This window comes from Pan paniscus, chromosome 19, assembly GCF_029289425.2.
Source record: "Pan paniscus chromosome 19, NHGRI_mPanPan1-v2.0_pri, whole genome shotgun sequence".
Taxonomy (NCBI): Eukaryota; Metazoa; Chordata; class Mammalia; order Primates; family Hominidae; genus Pan; species Pan paniscus.
In genome coordinates, this window is record NC_073268.2 from 33336781 (window position 1) to 33349178 (window position 12398).

Here is a 12398-nt window from a genome sequence, read left to right on the forward strand (position 1 = left end):
ACTATTCTGACCAATAAAATACGGCTTAAAGGCACACTGTGTAGTTCCAGGCCATAGTCCTTAATTGGTCTGACAGTTTTTATTTCCCTCTTCCTAGAAGCCAGTTGTCATGTAAAAAATGGGACTACTCTGAGATCAGCACGCTGTGAGAAGCCGAGGCCACATGCAGAGATTCTGAAGAATGGGACGCCATTGTGGAGAGAGAGGCCAAGAAGCACTGAGGAGCCAGACATGTGACTGAAGAAGCCATAATGGAAGGGATTCTCCAGTGTCAGCAACACAATATGGAACAGAAGAACTGCCCAGCTGAACCTGTCATGAATTCCTGACCCCCCAAAATTGTGAGCACAATAAAATGGTTGTTTTTAGGCTACAAGGCTTTGGAGTAGCTTATTATACAGCAATAGATAACCAAAAGACAGGGGAAAAAGGCGCTGAAGGAATTTAAGCAAAGGAATGACATAATCTGATTTATGTTTTAAAAAGAACCCTCTTGTTGCTGTATGTTAGAAAACAGTCTTACTCAAGAGAGGATGGTAGCTTAAGTTAAGCTAATACGAATAGAAGAGGAAGTAGTGAGATGTTATAATAGATTTAGAAGGGGGGTGCTTATTTAAAATGGTAAGCTGATTCTGAAGTTAATTTGGAAGAATAAACTTGTGAGAATACCAAAGAAATTTTTGAAAAACAAGAACAAGGCCAGGCGCAGTGGCTCAAGCCTGTAATCCCAGCACTTTGGGAGGCCGAGGTGGGCGGATCACGAGGTCAGGAAATCAAGATCATCCTGACTAATACGGTGAAACCCTGTCTCTACTAAAAATACAACAAAAATTAGCTGGGCGTGGTGGCAGGCGCCTGTAGTCCCAGCTACTTGGGAGGCTGAGGCGGGAGAATGGCATGAACCCGGGAGGCAGAGCTTGCAGTGAGCCGAGACTGCGCCACTGCACTCCAGCCTGGGCGACAGAGCGAGTCTCCGTCTCAAAAAACAAAACAAAACAAAACAAAAAATAGAAAAGAAAAGAAAAACAAGAACAAGAGACATGACCAAGTACTGAAATATACTGTTAAGCTCTTACAGCACAATCTGTACAAGTATAAATTAATTGCAATCACAGAAAAGATATTCATATTCACACAGAAATTTAATATAATAAAGGTGGTATTTCAAATCAATGGTAAAGAATGGATTAGTCAATACAATGATGCCACATCAAAAAGAAAAGACTAATTCATACTAAATTTTAAAATATATGGGTGCTGCCAGGTGTGGTGGCTCATGCCTGTAAAACCAGCACTTTGGGGAGGCTGAGGAAGGATGACCACTTGAGCCCAGGAGTTTCAGACCAGCCTGGGCAACAAAGTGAGACCCTGTTTCTACAAAAAAACCATTTAAAAATTAGCTGGGGGTGGTGGTATGCACCTGTAGTCCCAGCTACTTGGGAGGCTGAGGTGGGAGGATATCTTGAGCCCAGGAGGTTGAGGCTGCAGTGAGCCATAATTGCGCCACAGCACTCCAGCTTGGGTGATAGAACAAGACCCGTCTCAAAGAGTGTGTGTGTGCATGTGTGTGTGTGAGTGTGTGTGTGTGATTTAAAAAAAACAAAGCCATAAAGCTATTAGGACAAATACTAAAGAATAATTTAATAATATTGGAGTAATAAAGATTTTCCTAAGCAAGACAAACATACAGCACCTATAATAAAAACACTGATATTTGCTTACAAGAAAATGTATAAATTCTATAACAAAAAGACACTGCTAATAAAGAAACAAACAGGAGGTAAAAGAATGCACATACAATTAGCTACCAAAAAGTTTACATAACTAACAGATCAGGTTGTCTTGTCTATTAATAAGAATATTTATTGGAAAAACTTCAAGAAACAAGGGGCAATTCAAAGATCAGTGATCAGTAAATACATAAAAATATGACCATCTCATTAATATTTTTTTTTTTTTTGAGACAGAGTCTCGCTCTATCGCCCAGGCTGGAGTACAGTGGCGCGATCTCGGTTCACTGCAAGCTCCGCCTCCCGGGTTCATGCCATTCTCCTGCCTTAGCCTCCTGAGAAGCTGGGACTACAGGCGCCTGCCACCACGCCCGGCTAATTTTTTGTATTTTTAGTAGAGACAGGGTTTCACTGTGTTACCCAGGATGGTCTCGAACTCCTGACCTCGTGATCTGCCCACCTTGGCCTCCCAAAGTGCTGGGATTACAGGCATGAGCCACGGTGCCCGGCCTCATTTCCGGCCTCATTAATAATTTTTAAAGTGCAAAATGAAATTAGACCACATTTGTAACCACATTTTTCACAAAAAAAGTAATACTGAAACACATGTAAGAAAATAATTATGCCTAGAATGAGGAGGAAAAAACCTTGAGCAAAATTTAAAATATGAGGTCATTGTATTTGAGAGGTAAGAATAAGATGATTTTTTAAAATTTTTACTTTTATGAGTTTCTCTTCTTTTCAGTTAGATACATTACTTTCACACAATTGAGGAAAAACACTTTTTAAAAACATTTCTTGCTATATTATAGAAATCTTTGGGTATAATGGAAGAAATGTAAAGCTAAACTGCATGAAGAAATATAACCACCTTTTAATTATGATCTCTATTAACAAACTATCAGCAACTTAAGATGTAAGATTTCAACAAACAAGAGGATTTAGCAAAAGAAGGCATAACATTAAGCAAAGCACTCTGTGAACAATGGTTAATTTGTTTCTAGTTTCACTTAGAAAATTCTTCAAAAGGTCACAGGCTAAAATTTTTGCCTCTGTGTACATTCTACTCATTTTCTAAAAGGCCCCTTAGACCATAATGGGGGTAGGGTTTACATTAAAATTCACCTAAGTTTTCACCTAAATGAGAGAAAAAACAAAGAAAATAACCATGCTAGAGGGGAAGTGCCCAATACATCAGCTCTAGACACCAGGTAACAAACATAAACCAGGAAGAAGCCCACAAGAAACGGAATTAAGTCCTCCTCCCAACAACCATGGGAGTGAACTTGGAAGTACATCATCCCCTGCCCCAGTAAAGCTTTCAGATGATATAGCCCCAGCCAACAGCTTGACTGCAACCTCAAGAGACCGTGCTCCAGAGGCATCCAGCTAAGGTACTCCTATCTTCCTGACCCATAGAAACTGTGGGATAATAAATGTCTGTTGTTTTAAACTGCTAAGTTTTGAAGTAATGTGTTTTGCAGCAATAGATAACTAATACATTGTGAGTCTAAGTGCTGAAAAGTTAGAAAGCACCAATTACTCCCAAGAAAAGAAAAATAAGACTTTATCCCAACAGATCCCTGCTGGCTACAGAAAGGATAACATTTAAATTCTAACTAAAAGGCCATCAATGATGTCCCTGAAGAAAGAGCACCACTACCAACACTGTAGTAAGAAAAAAGGAAGAATATTTCTTTTAGTAATACCTAAAATCACATAGATGTCTCTCATCTGAAAGAACAGAATTTCTGGTAAGCATTTCAGATACTTAAAAAAAAAAAAAAACAAGACTAACACCTTCTATGTGTCAGGCACTGTGCTGGGTACTACAGATACAACCACAAAGTTAAGCCTGATCCCTGCCCCAATAATACCTTTAAAAAAAAAAATCTGTGTATATGAGATTTATAAGCTGATATCTTGGGATGTGTATAGACAGCAAAATGGTTACTACAGTGAAAACATCTATCATAGTTACTATGTGTGTGTGTGTGTAAGTGTTACAAGCAGCTAAATTACTTAATAAAAATCCTTAATACAGTTTTGTTTTATTAACTATAGTCTTCATGTTATACATAAGCTCTCCAGACTTCTTCATTCTATATATCTGCTATTTTATTATCTATATAACCCCACTTCCTTCCTCCTCCTGCCCAAGGTAACCACTGTTTTATTCTCTGTCTCCGTATACTTGACTTTTTAAAAACATTCCACATATAAGTGAGATTATATAGTATTTTTCTTTTTGTGCGTGGTCTATTTCACTTAGCATAAGGTCCAACCATGTTGTGGCAAATGACAGAATATCCTTCTTTTTAAAGGCTGAATAACGTTCCATTGTATAAACACACACATACACACACATTTTCTTTATCAATTTGCCATCAACAGACATTTAGGTTGTTTCCATATCTTGGCTACCTTGTAAATAACACTGCAATGAACATGGGAGTGCAGACACCTTTATGAAGTGATTTCATCTCCTTTAAGTATCCACCCTGAAGGGGGACTTGCCCTAGCTATACTTTTGAAACACAAAAATTTCTATAAAATAAGGATTTTAAGTGATAACTGATTCTAAGGATATATTGTTTTATTACAGAGTTGACACGAAATTTTTGTCTTTATAAAATTACTTGCTAGGGATCTTCTATTTGATCATCCAAGATAACAGTATTGCTATAAACAACTACTAATCAGCACTTACTGAGCACAAGTACCAGGCACTAAACACATTATACACCTCATTGAATCCCACAATTGTCATTATCTCAATTAATCTCTCAGTCTGAGTCTCTGCCACTCTCCTTTTATTCTCCCACCACTTTCCTTATTCATACTTTCAGAGATGCCATCCTGAACCCCGCAGCAGTAAGCTTCCTTGACCTCTCCTACATGATTCTTATTACTGTAATTACATAACCAGATGATACGTTGTTTAATATCCACTGTTGTGCTAGAATGTAAATTCCATGGGAGCAGGGAAGGTATCTTTCTTGTAATCATTTTATCCCCTATGGTCAGGAGTTTTAAAAGGCAATTAGTACATGCTTTCTAAGAAAAGAAAAATGAACTGGTATGTTACACCGCCTCTTGCTGCCCTCAACAATCACCTTTTTACTGCTTAGGGCAGTATGCTTCTAACTGTTGTCCAAGAACAAGTGGTCTCTGCAAGTCTACCAACCAGTCTACAGATAATTTGGTGATCTCAGAGGAAGAGACCCACCAACGATTACCTTCACCTGTGTTTTACAAACTTGAACTGTAAAATAATATTTCTACAATAATCCTACTTCCTTACTTTGTTACTTCCTTAACGAGTGAAAATCTCTATACCATAAACCAGCAGCCTCTTTCCTTTATCTTGCTTCCAAGTCCGAAAATCAGACATATATCTTCCCAGGCAACCAACCACGCAATATTTTCTGGAACAAACTAATGTTCAAAGAAAAGACATACATTTAGAAAGCCTCCAACAATAAAGTTAGTTCTCCACCAACTTACCCTAGCCCATGCACATGAGCTTCCAATTATCTCACATTTAAGAGTAGATCTGCATTTTTTTCCAGCTTGAGGTATAATTGACAAAAATAATAATTTAAGGTCTACATGATAATTTAATAGATGTATACATTCTGAAATGATTACCACGATCAACTGACACATCCATCGTCACAGTTACCGTGTGTATGTGTGTGTATGTGTCTGTGTAAAACATTTAAGATCTAAGAGTAGGCCAGGCGCAATGACTCATGCTGTAATCCCAGCACTTTGAGAGGCCGAGGCAGGCCGATCACTTGAGGACAGGAGTTTCAGACCAGCCTGGCCAATATGGTGAAACCTCATCTCTACTAAAAATACAAAATTTAGCCATGCATGGTGGCACATGCCTGTAATCCCAGCTACTTGAGAGGCTGAGGCACAAGAATTTCTTGAACCTGGGAAGTGGAGGTTGCAGTGAGCTGAGATCATGCCACTGCACTCTAGCTTGGGCAAGAGAATGAGACTCTGTCTCAAAAAACAAACAAACAAAACTTAGATATTTAAAGTGAAAACAGCTCAGAATCACCAGGTATAAGGAAACCTTATTAACATGAAAGAAAAAGAACCAAGTACACACAATTAATTTTGAGAAAAAAGATAATGAAGAATGAGAAGAAAACTTCAAAATAAGGTAAATTATTAGTATCTTAAAAAATACTTAAAATTTTAAAGAATGCTGCCTCTGATCCCAGCACTTTGGGAGGCCAAGGTGGGCATATCACGACATCAGGAGATTGAGACCATCCTGGCTAACACGGTGAAATCCCGTCTCTACTAAAAATACAAAAAAAAAAAAAAATTAGCCTGTAGTCCCAGCTACTCAGGAGGCTGAGGCAGGAGAATTGCGTGAACCTGGGAGGCGGAGCTTGCAGTGAGCCGAGATTGCACCACTGCACTCCAGCCTGGGCAACAGAGCGAGACGCTGACTCAAAAAAAAAAAAAAAAAAACTAAAGAATGCTATTTTTAAAATAAAGAGAGCAGGCCAGGTGCAGTGGCTCACACCTATAATCTCAGCACTTTGAGAAGCCCAGGTGGGTGGATCACCTGAGGTCAGGAGTTCGAGACCAGCCTGGCCAACATAGTGAAACTTTGTCTCTACTAAAAATACAAAAATTAGCCAGGTGTGGTGGTAGGCACCTGTAATCCTAGCTACTCAGGAGGCTGAGGCAGGAGAATCACTTGAACCCGGGAGGTGGAGGTTGCAGAGTGCTGAGATCGTGCCATTGCACTCCAGCCTGGGCGACAGAGCCAGACTCTGTCTCAAGAAAAAAGAAAGAAAGAAAGAAAGAAAACATTAAAGAGTTGGAAGATAAAGTCAAGATATTTTCTACAAAAAAAGAACAAAAGAAAGACCATGAAAGAAAAAAATGTAAAACATTATATGAGTAATCAATTCCAACATGTGAAAAAAAGAAAAAAATTAATAAATAAGATAGGAAGACGTTGCCAGAGAATAATACAAGAAGTTTTCCAGACTTGAAGAGTCTCTAAACTAAGTAAGACCCATTTGGTATCCCAACATGTTATTATTGAACTGCAGAACAGCAAGGACAAATAAAAAAAAATTCCAAGGATTCTAGAAAAGAAAAAATAAACAGATTGATGACAACATAACAGAAACCAGAATGGCATTGGGGTTAGCAATAATCTCAGTGATAAACTAAAAGGCAATGGAGAAATTCTTTCCAAATTCTGAGAAAAAAAATTATTTCATATTAGAACTTAAGACCTAGACAAATTATCAATTTTTTTTTCAAAAAAGGTAGAATAAAGACATTCTCAAACATTCAAGATCTCAAAATTTATCTCCTTTGTACTTTTTTTTTTTTCCAGCAAGCTAGTGGAAGGTGTGTTGTAAATGAATGAGACCCACAAAACAAGGAAATCAACACAGGAGACAAGCAATAGGAATTTCCAAAATGATGCTGAAGGGAGAACACAGGATGATAGCTGCACACCTGGCATAGCAAGCAGCCAATTCTAAACACTAGCATGGGAGGAAATCCTCAAGGAAAATGGTCACACTGAACAGATTAACAGGTTTGACCCTATGTGAAAAACTGTACTGAGAACGTGTTAATGATGTAAAGAAATAACAATAGCTACATAAAAACTGAAGCAAATGAAAAAAATGAGGCTAAATGAGACATTACATTTAGGAGACACAAAAAGTTGTACCAGAAAGTAAACTTAATCACAGTACACCACTTGGCTCAGCCTCAAACAATATTACATACATCTAATTGTAGTTCCAGAAGAAAACTAATAGAAATACAGAAAAGAAACAATATTTGAGAAGGTAATGGCTTTTTAGAACTGTTAGACAACAACAAATGTCAGTCCCAAGAAGTCCAAAAACTCAAAGCAGAATAGAGATCCATATACCTACAAACATTTTGGTGAAACTACAGAACAAACAACAAAAAGGAGACCTAAAAAAACAACTGCAGAGAAAATATCACCTATAAAATAAAGGCAATTATGTCAACTGAATTCTCAATGGCTATGATAGCAGACAGATAGTGAAATAGTATCTTTAACATACTGAGGGAAACATAACTGTCCAGAATTCTATATATCCAGCAAAACTATCAGTCAAGAATAAGGGAGAAATAAAGATACAGTAGTCTCCCCTTATCCATGGGGCATAAGTTCCAAGAGCCCCAGTGGATGCCTGAATCCAGGGATAGTACTGAACCCTATATATATACTATGTTTTTTCCTACACATAGATGCCTAAAAAAAAGTTTAATTTATAAGACACAGTAAGAGATCGACAATAATAACTAATTTTAAAAAAAGAACAATTATAACAATATGCCAGCGTCACTGCTCCTCCTCCTTGGGGCCATTACTATATAAAATAAGGGTTAATTGAACACAGCACTACAATATCATGACAGTCAATCTGATAAATGAGATGGCTACTAAGTGACTAACAGGCAGGTACCATACACAAGTGTGGATACACTGGACAAAGGGATGATTCGCATCCCAAGTAAGACGAAGCAGGACTGTGTGAGATTTCATCACACTACTCAAAACAGCATGCAATTTTAAACTTATGAATTGTTTATTTCTGGAATTTTCCATTTAACATTTTCAGACTGCAGTTGACTGTGGGCAACAAACCATGGAAAGCAAAACTGCTGATAAGTGGTTGGGGGGGGCGCGGGGAGACTACTGTATTTTCTTTCCTTTTTTTTTTTTTTTTTTTTTGAGACAGAGTCTTGCTCTTTCACCCAGGCTGGAGTGCAGTGGCACAATCTCAGCCCACTGCAACCTCCGCCTCCCGGGTTCACGCCATTCTCCTGCCTCAACCTACTGAGTAGCTGGGACTACAGACGCCCACCACCACGCCTGGCTATTTTTTGTATTTTTAGTAGAGATAGGGGTTTCACCGTGTTAGCCAGGATGGTCTTGATCTCCTGACCTTGTGATCCGCCCGCCTCGGCCTCCCAAAGTGTTGGGATTACAGGCGTGAGCCACCGCGCTGGCCCTGTATTTTCAAAGAAAGGAAAGTAAGAGCAATTACTGCAACAGACCCTCATCAAAAGAAATTCTAAAGAATATGCTTCAAGCAGAAGTAAAATGAACCCAGAGGTAAATTCTGAGACTCAAGGGGTAAAAAAATGAAACAGTTGAATAAAAGGCACATAAGAAAATGGCAGAGCTGGGTGTGGTGGTTCACACCTGTAATCACAACACTTTGGGAAGCTGAGGCAGGTGGATCGCTTGAGCTCAGGAGTTCAAGACTAACCCCTGGGAAACACAGTAAGATGCTGTCCCTACAAAAAAAAAAAATGTTTTTTAATTATCTAGACAAGATGGCACATGCCTATAGTTCCAGCTACTTAGGAGGCTGAGCTGGGAGGATCACTTGAGCCCAGGAGACAGAGGTTGCAGTGAGCCATGATCACACCACTGGACTCAAGTTAGGGCAACAGAGAAAGAACCCTGTTTCAAAAAAATAATAATAATTAGATTAAATTTTAAAAAGAAAATGGCAGAAAGGAATCCAAAGATGTCAGTCATCACAATGAATGTAAATGAACTAAACTCTCCAGTCAGAAGAAAAAAAAACCATCAGACTGGTTTCCCATGAACTGTTTATAAGAGACAAACATAAAGCATACAGGCACAGAAATATTGATAGTTAAGAAATGGAAAAAGATCTATCAGGCAAATAGAAACAAGAGAAAACTGGAGTGGACTAAGATAAAAAGGACTAGAGATCAAGAGGGGCACTACATGATGATACAGGACTCAAATCAACTGTAAGATATTGTAAGCCTCTATGCACCTAATAACACACACACAAAACTGACACATCTGCAAGAAAAAAGCATAAACATACTAATTCAGTGAAAGATTTCCTAACTTAACTTTCTCAGTAGTAAGATCTAGCAGACAAAAAAGAATCAGAATTTAGAAGAGTTGAACTGCTTAATAAACTTGATCAAACTCCTATGTAAAAATCACACTCAAGAACTTGGGACTACATATCATTTTCAAGAAGACATGAAAACTTTATAAAAATGGACTGTATGCTTATGGTAGCCAGACTCCAAGATGGTCTGCAAGTATTCCTACATTCTGATATCCACACCCGTGTGTCATCCTCTCTCATCTGGTATTCGGGTTGTTCTGCATAACCAATATTATACGGCAAGCAGGAAGGTATGTAACTTCTAAGGATCATGAAAGAATGTGGCTTTTGATTCTCTCAGATCACTCACTCTGGGAGACGTCAGCTGCCACATTACAAGCAGCCAGATGGAGAAGCCCAAGTAGAAAGGAACTGAGACCTCTTACAAATGGCCAGCAAAGAACTGAGGCCTCCTGCCAAAAGCTATGTAAGTGAATTTACTTGGAAGCAAATGCTCTACCCCCAGTCAAGCCTTCAGATTACTACAGACCCAGCCAAGACTGTCACTGCAGCTTCATGAAAGACTCTGAGCCAGAAACACTCAGTTCAGCCACTAATGGATTTCAGATGGACAGAAACTTTATGTGATAATAAATGTTTGTTGTACAAAACGGCTACATTTGGGAATAATTTATAACATAACAATAAATAACTAATAAATATGTTCAAGGTCATAAAGCTAAGTTCAAATTTGAAATTACTGGTAACATATAAACCATAACATGTTTCATATTCATATGAAACACTCTAGGTGAAAGGAGAAATCATAATTGAAAACATTATATGGAAATATGGAATTGAAAAATAAAAAGCCAATTATTGAAACTTGTAGGATACAATTAAAGCAGCATTTAATAAATTTATAACTTTGAATACTTACAATCAAATGAAATATTCAAAACTGATGAGCTTAAATATAACTCTAGAAGTCAGAAAACGTGCTAGGTACAGTGGCTTCCACTTATAATCCCAGCACTTTGGGTAGGCTAAGGCAGGAAGATTGCTAGAGTCCAAGAGTTCGAAGATGCAGTGAGCTATGCTCATGATACTGTACTCTAGTCTGCATGACAGAGCAAAAACCTCTATTAAAAAAACCCAAAAAGTCATAAAACCACCTAACACTCATTAGGATGGCTACTATCAAAAAGAGACATGAAATAAGGCCAGACGCAGTGGCTCATGCCTGTAATCCCAACATTTTGGGAGGCCGAGGCAGGCAGATCACTTGAGGTCAGGAGTTCAAGACCAGCCTGGCCAACATGGCGAAACCCCATCTCTACTAAAAATACAAAAATTAGCCAGACATGGTGGCAGGTGCCAGTAGTCCCAGCTACTAGGGAGGCCAAGGCAGCAGAATCGCTTGAACCCGGGAGGCGGAGGTTGCGGTGAGCCCAGATCACACTACTGCATTCAAGCCTGGGCAACAGAGTGAGACTCTGTCTCAAAAAAATAAAAAAAAAGACACAAAATAACAAACGTAAATGAGGATATGGAGAAATTGGAACCCTTGTGCACTACTGATGGGAAAGTAAAATAGTGCATATACCTATGGAAAACAGTAAAACAGTTCCTCAACATATTACATATAGAATTACCATATGATCCAGCAACCCTACTTCTAGGTACATATGCAAAAGAACTGAAAGCAGGGTCTTGAAGTGGTATCTGCACACCCATGTTCACGGCAGCATTATTTACAATAACCAAAAGGTGAAAGTAACCCAAATGTCCTGAATGGATAAAGAAAATGTGGTTTACCCAAATAACAGAATATTATTCAGCCTTTAAAAGGAAGGAAATTCTGACATATGCTGCAATGTGGATTAACCTTGAAGACATTACACTAACGGAAACAAGCCAGTTATAAAAAGACAAATACTGTATGACGCCACTTATTTGAGGTATCCAGGGTAGTCAAATTCATAGAAACAGAAAGTAGAATGGTGGTTTCCAGTGGCTGGGAACATGGAGGAATGGGAAGTTCTAGTTTAATGAGTAAAGGGTTTCAGTTTTTTGAGATGAAGGGAGTTCTGTAGATTGGTTACACAACAAGGTGAATGTACTTAATACTACTGAACTACACTTAGGAACAGTTAAGAAGGTAACGTTTATGTTATGTACATTTTTCCACACTTAAACATAAGATTAAGGCCAGGCACGGTGGTTCATGCCTGTAATCCCAGCACTTTGGGAGGCCGAAGCAGGTGGATCACCTGAGGTCAGGAGTTCAAGACCAGCCTGGCCAAAATCGTGAAATCCCATCTCTACTAAAAATACAAAAATTAGCCGGGCATGGTGGCGAGCGCCTGTAATCCCAGCTACTTGGGTGGCTGAGGCAGGAGACTCACTTGAACTCGGGAGGCAAATGTTGCAGTGAGCTGAGATCACGCCACTGTATTCCAGCCTGGGCGACAAGAGTGAAACTCCGTCTCAAAAAATAAACAAATAAGTAACATTAAAAAGTTAGGGGAAAAATGCATAGCAGAATAAACCCAAGGAAAGAAAATGTAACAACAAAATTAACAAAACAGAAAACAAAGTTTAAAAAGCTAAGAAATGAGTCTTTTTATTTTTTTGAGATGAAGTCTTGCTCTGTGGCCCAGGCTGGAATGCAGCGGCATGATCTCCACTCACTGCAACCTCCTCCTCCTGGGTTCAAGCGATTCTCCTGCCTCGGCCTCCTGAGTAGCTG

At 38.8% G+C, this 12398-nt stretch overlaps 1 protein-coding gene across 17 annotated transcripts in view; it reads right to left on the reverse strand.

The window, feature by feature from the left end:
• The window catches only part of NF1 (neurofibromin 1), a 278753-nt gene that overhangs the window by 228849 nt on the left and 37506 nt on the right, over positions 1–12398 (reverse strand). The gene's annotated exons all lie outside the window — the stretch shown is intronic.